General features: G+C 57.1%; 1 non-coding gene across 1 annotated transcript; it reads right to left on the bottom strand.

Moving 5' to 3' along the window:
• Positions 1–590: 590 nt before the first annotated feature.
• Positions 591–709, bottom strand: LOC131869749 (5S ribosomal RNA). Its single transcript, XR_009368123.1, has one exon. It is a non-coding gene; the product is annotated as a 5S ribosomal RNA (ribosomal RNA).
• Positions 710–6,374: the final 5,665 nt, after the last annotated feature.

The following is a 6,374-nucleotide window of genomic DNA, read 5'->3' as shown; positions in this document are numbered from 1 at the left end:
CGCCAGGGTGGGCGCCTTGGTGCGCACACCTTGGCTGGGCTGCGCACACCTTGGCACCCGCGTTTCCTTCATTTTAAATTTTTTTTTTTTACAATCTCTCAAGTGGGAAATTCTATAATCTCAACTTTTTTTGCCTTTTCAGGAAACTTTTGAATGGAGCGCATCATTGGTGCGCTCCGAAGTGTGCTCCAAAGCTCTCTCCAGCTGCGTGCACCTGCCCCGGCCGCGCACCCGGCCCCGCCCAGCTTCGCTCACCTGTCCCGGGCGTCTGGTGCGGAACCTTAGAGTAAGAAACATCACCGTGCACCTTGGCCAACGTGCGCGACTCGACCGAGCGCGCACTGGCCGAGGTGCACACCGATTTCACCTGGGTGCGCGCGCAGCACCTCGGGCACACCGGGGTGCGCGCACAACGCCCGGGTTGCACCGTGGCCTGTGTGCTCGGGGCGCCTCGGGTGCGCGCTCGGTGTCGCCCCCGCGCGCGCGGTAGTGCGGGCAGCGCACCCCGGCCCGGCCCGGCCCCGACGAGAACGCAAACGGGCAAAAGGTTTATTCAAATAGCATTGCGACGCCCGGCGAAAAACTAAAAAAGGGTGCAACACCGGGACTTCCCGGGAGGTCACCCATCCCAGTACTACTCCGGCCCAAGCGCGCTTAACTGCGGAGTTCTGATGGGATCCGGTGCACTAACGCTGGTATGATCGCACCCGTTATGAGCTTGTCGCAGTGTGTACTTAGCAAACCGCGACCCACGTGCGAATCCACCCCGGCCACCCACCCCCGTCGAGGTGCACACCCTCCCTCGCGAAGTGCGCCCCGTTCGCCAAGTGTGAGCCCTGCCCGGGTGCGCGCACCTTGCTAGGGCGTCGGGTGTGCACCCGGCCCGGCCTACGTGCGTGCACCTGGAGGGGGCGTCGTGTGCGTGCAGTGTCCCGTCTGCAACGCGGTGCCCACACACCACCTCGGGCGCAACGACCTGCGCTCACATGTGGGCCGAGTGCACCTTGGTGCATGTTCGGGGCGCCTCGGGTGCACGCTCGATCTTGCCCCGGTGCACCAAGGCGCTCGGTTTGCCCCGGGTGCGCACTTGGTGCAAGGTGGGCACCCAAAATAGGGATCAAGCACCAAAACACAAGTTTCGGGATGCAAAATGGGACCCAAGGACCACAAATGCGTTCCAAGACCCATGATGGGTCCACGAGAACAAAAATGTGTTCCGAGACTTAATAAACAAATATTGGGTTTTAGGAGAAGAAACATGCTCTGATGCCCAAAACGAGAATCGACCCCGAAAAGGCCACAGGCCAAAAGTGGGATGCGAGACAAAAAAAAATGGGACCCGAGGACCAAAATTGGGTTCCCAGGTCGAAGACAGGGCAACCGGACAAGAAACGACCTCTAAGGCTCGAAATGAGTCCCGACGACTAAAACTTGACAAGAAGCACCCATCAGGCACCCAACTCGACACCCATGGGATGCCGACCCACCCGGGCTTCCACCTAGCACACCTTGGCACCCACCCACCCTCGCACCCAACCTCGCACCCAACTTAGCACCTTTGAACCCACATTGGCACTCACCCTGACCCTGGCACCTTGGAACCCACATTGGCACTCACCTTGACCCTGGCACCCACCTTTGCACTCACCTTGGGACCCACCCTGGCTCCCACCTCGGCACCCACCCAGACACCCACCTTGGTTCCTTGGCACCCACCTTGGATCCTTGGCACCCACCCCGACACCCACCTTGGCACGCAACTTGGCTACTTGCCACCCACCTTGGCTCCTTGACGCCCACCCCGACAACCACCCCGTGACCTACCCTGGCTAGGGTTGGTGCACACCCACCCTGGTGCCCACCTTGGCACCCACCCTATGACCCACCTTGGCACGCACCTTAGTACCCACCCCGTTACCCACCCTAGGACCCACCCCGTGACCCACCTTGGCCAGGGTGGGTGCACCCACCCTGGTGCCCACCTTGGCACCCACCCATCCTAGCACCCAGCCTGTGACCGGGCTTGGAACCCAACCTTGCACCCGCACCCGTCTTGGCCAGTGTGGGTGCGCACCCATCCTGGCACCCACGTTGTGACACACCCTTTAACCCACGCACCCTAGCACCCACGTTGGCACCCACCTTGGAACCCAACCTAGCAACTTGGCACCCACCCCGTGACCCACCTTGGCATCCACCATAGCAGTCGCCGACTTGGCACCCACCTCGGCACCCACCTTGACACTTGTGGACCCACCTTGCCACTGACCCTAGCATCGACCCATCCTAGCACCCACCCTGGCACCTTTGCACCCTAGCACTCACCCATCCTAGCACCTAACCTGTGACCCACCTTGACACTCACCCTCGCACCCACCTTGGAACCCAACCTAGCACCCACCCACCCTGACACCAACCCTAGCACCTACCCACCCTTGCACCCACCCTGTGACCCATCTTGGCACCCACCCATCCTACCACTCAACCTATCACCCACCTTCTCACCCACCTTGGCATCCACCTTAGCACCCACCCACACTGGCACCTTGGCACCCACCTCGGGCAAGGTGGGTGCACACCCACCCTGGCACCCAATTTAGAACCCACCGAGCATGTTACCCACCTTGGCACCCACATTGCAGCCCACCCTAGTACCCACCCTATGACCCACATTGGCATCCACACCCTAGCACCCAGGCACCTCGACACCCGCCTTGACACCCACCCTAGCACTGAACCTGTGACCCACCTTGGAACTCACCCTAGAACCCACCCACCCTGTGAACCACCTTGGCATCCACCTTAGCACCCACCCACCTTGGCACCCACTCTAGCACTCACCCATCCTAACACCCAACTTGTTACCCACCTTGGCACCCGCCCTCGCGTCCACCTTGAAACCCACCCTAGCACCCACCCACGCAGGAGCCCACCTTGGCACCCAACCTAACACCCACGCATCCTGGCACCCAACTTGTGACCCACCTTGGAACCCACCCTAGTACCCACCTTTGAACCCACTATATCACCAACCCACCTTGGCACCCACCCTATGACCCTCTTTGGAATCCACCCTAGCACGCACCCACCCTGGCACCCACCATGGAGCGCACCCTAGCACCCACCCACCTCGGCACGCACCTCAACACCCACCTTGGTGTGCGCACTGCGCCAACCTCTCAAAGACCCTATGTGGTGCGCTCCAAAGTGTACACCTTTGGTGCGCTCCAAGGTGCGCACCTTTGGTGCACACCGAGGTGCACACCAAAGTGTGCACCGAGGTGAGCACCAAAGTGCACTCCAGGGTGCACACCAAGGCGTGCACCTTTGGTGCGGTCAATGCAAACGAATTCGGAAGTTGGGGTCGATGTCCTAATCGCTGCTGCAGACTACACGTATGAGAATCGGACAAATAGCTTTATATAGGGGAGGTGTTGCGTTTGATGGGTCGACTCCCCTGGTTGTGTGCACTGCACCAACTTCAAAGACCCTGTCTTGTTTAAGAAGTCAAAAGTTGGGGTGGATGTCCTAATCATTGCTGCAGTCTACGCATGTATGAGAATCAGACAAATAGCTTATATAGGGGAGGTGTTGCATTCGGTGGGTTGACTCCCCTGGTTGTGCGCACTGCGCCAACCTCAAAGACCCCGCATAGCAGAAGAAGTCGGAAGTCGGATTTTGGTGAGCACCAAGGCGTGCACCTTTGGTGCGGTCAACGCAGACGAATTCAGAAGTTGGGGTGGATGTCCTAATCGTTGTTGCAGGCTACACATGTATGAGAATCAGACAAATAGCTTATATAGGGGAGGTGTTGGGTTTGATGGGTCAACTCCCTTGGTTGTGCGCATTACGCCAACCTCAAAGACCTTGTTTTCGTTAAGAAGTCAAAAGTTGGGGTCAATGTCCTAATGGCTCCTGCAGGCTACACATGTATGAGAATCGGACAAATAGCTTATATAGGGGAGGTGTTGGGTTTGATGGGTCGACTCCCCTGGTTGTGCGCATTACGTCAACCTCAAAGACCTTGTTTTCGTTAAGAAGTCAAAAGTTGGGGTCGATGTCCTAATTGCTCCTGTAGACTACACATGTATGAGAATCAGACAAATAGCTTATATAGGGGAGGTGTTGGGTTTGATGGGTTGACTCCCCTAGTTGTTCGCATTACACCAACCTCAAAGACCTTGTTTTCGTTTAGAAGCCGAAAGTTGGGGTCGATGTCCTAATTGCTCCTGCAGGCTACGCATGTATGAGAATCAGACAAATAGCTTATATAGGGGAGGTGTTGGGTTTGATGGGTCGACTCCCCTGGTTGTGCGCATTGCGCCAACCTCAAAGACCCTGCATTGCGGATGAAGTCGAAAGTCAGAGTTTGGTGTGCTACAAGGTGTGGTCGAAGGTGCTCACCTAGGTGTGCACCTTTGGAGCACAGGAAAAGTGCCCTCCAAAAGTGCGCACCTTTGGAGTGCACAAAAGTGCCCTCCAAAAGTGCGCACCTTTGGAGCGCAGAAAAGTGCCCTCCAAAAAGTGCCCTCCAAAAGTGCGCACCTTTGGAGCGCAGAAAAGTGCCCTCCAAAAAGTGCCCTCCAAAAGTGCGCACCTTTGGAGCGCAGAAAAGTGCCCTCCAAAAAGTGCCCTCCAAAAGTGCGCACCTTTGGAGCGCAGAAAAGTGCCCTCCAAAAAGTGCCCTCCAAAAGTGCGCACCTTTGGAGCGCAGAAAAGTGCCCTCCAAAAGTGCGCACCTTTGGAGCGCAGAAAAGTGCCCTCCAAAAAGTGCCCTCCAAAAGTGCGCACCTTTGGAGCGCAGAAAAGTGCCCTCCAAAAAGTGCCCTCCAAAAGTGCGCACCTTTGGAGCGCAGAAAAGTGCCCTCCAAAAAGTGCCCTCCAAAAGTGCGCACCTTTGGAGCGCAGAAAAGTGCCCTCCAAAAAGTGCCCTCCAAAAGTGCGCACCTTTGGAGCGCAGAAAAGTGCCCTCCAAAAAGTGCCCTCCAAAAGTGCGCACCTTTGGAGCGCAGAAAAGTGCCCTCCAAAAGTGCGCACCTTTGGAGCGCACAAAAGTGCCCTCCAAAAGTGCGCACTTTTGGTGCGCACCAAGGCGCTGGTTCGGTCGTTGCAGGCGAGTTCGGAAGTTGGGGTCGATGTCCTGAGCGGAGGTGCAAACTACACAGGTGTCGGAATCGGACAAATAGCTTATATAGGGGAGGTGTATGCTTCGATGGGTCGACTCCCCAGGTTGAGCGCACCGCGCCAACCTCAAAGACCCTACGGTATGGATGAAGTCGGAAGTTGGGTCCGATGACCAATTCGATTAGTAGGTATGCTCATGAGGTCGGAATTTGGGTCCGATGACCTGCCATGTGCAGGAAGGCGAATGTTGACACTGTGCGTTGCAAGGTGCACACCAAGGCGCTGGTGCGGTCTTTTTAGTCGAGTTCGGAAGTTGGGGTCGATGTCCTGATCGGAGGTGCAAGCTACACAGGTGTGGGAATCGGACAAATAGCTTATATAGGGGAGGTGTATGCTTCGTTGGGTCGACTCCCCGGGTTGAGCGCACCGCGCCAACCTCAAAGACCCTACGGTATGGATGAAGTCGGAAGTTGGGTCCGATGACCGATTCGATATGTAGGCATACTCGCGAGGTCGGAATTTGGGTCCGATGACCTGCCACGTGCAGGAAGGCGAATGTTGGCACTGTGCGTTGCAAGGTGCGCACCAAGGCGCTGGTTCGGTCGTTGGAGGCGAGTTCGGAAGTTGGGGTCGATGTCTTGATCGGAGGTGCAAACTACACAGGTGTGGGAATCGGACAAATAGCTTATATAGGGGAGGTGTATGCTTCGTTGGGTCGACTCCCCGGGTTGAGCGCACCGCGCCAACCTCAAAGACCCTACGGTATGGATGAAGTCGGAAGTTGGGTCCGATGACCGATTCGATATGTAGGCATACTCGCGAGGTCGGAATTTGGGTCCGATGACCTGCCATGTGCAGGAAGGCGAATGTTGGGACTGTGCGTCGCAAGGTGCGCACCAAGGCGCTGGTGCCGTCGTTGCAGTCGAGTTCGGAAGTTGGGGTCGATGTCCTGGTCAGAGGTGCAAACTACACAGGTGTGGGAATCGGACAAATAGCTTATATAGGGGAGGTGTATGCTTCGATGGGTCGACTCCCTGGGTTGAGCGCACCGCGCCAACCTCAAAGACCCTACAGTATGGATGAAGTCGGAAGTTGGGTCCGATGACCGATTCGATACGTAGGCATATTGGCGAGGTCTGAATTTGTGTCCGATGACCTGCCATGCGCAGGAAGGCGGAATTTGGGTCCGATGACCGAGTTGATGGCGTGCCATGCGCAGAAAGGCGGAATTTGGGTCCGATGACCGAGTT

The sequence above is a fragment of the Cryptomeria japonica genome, unplaced genomic scaffold (genome assembly GCF_030272615.1).
Source record: "Cryptomeria japonica unplaced genomic scaffold, Sugi_1.0 HiC_scaffold_262, whole genome shotgun sequence".
Lineage (NCBI taxonomy): Eukaryota > Viridiplantae > Streptophyta > Pinopsida > Cupressales > Cupressaceae > Cryptomeria > Cryptomeria japonica.
The sequence above is the reverse complement of the archived record's forward strand: the minus strand, read 5'-3'. Positions and strand labels throughout refer to the sequence as shown.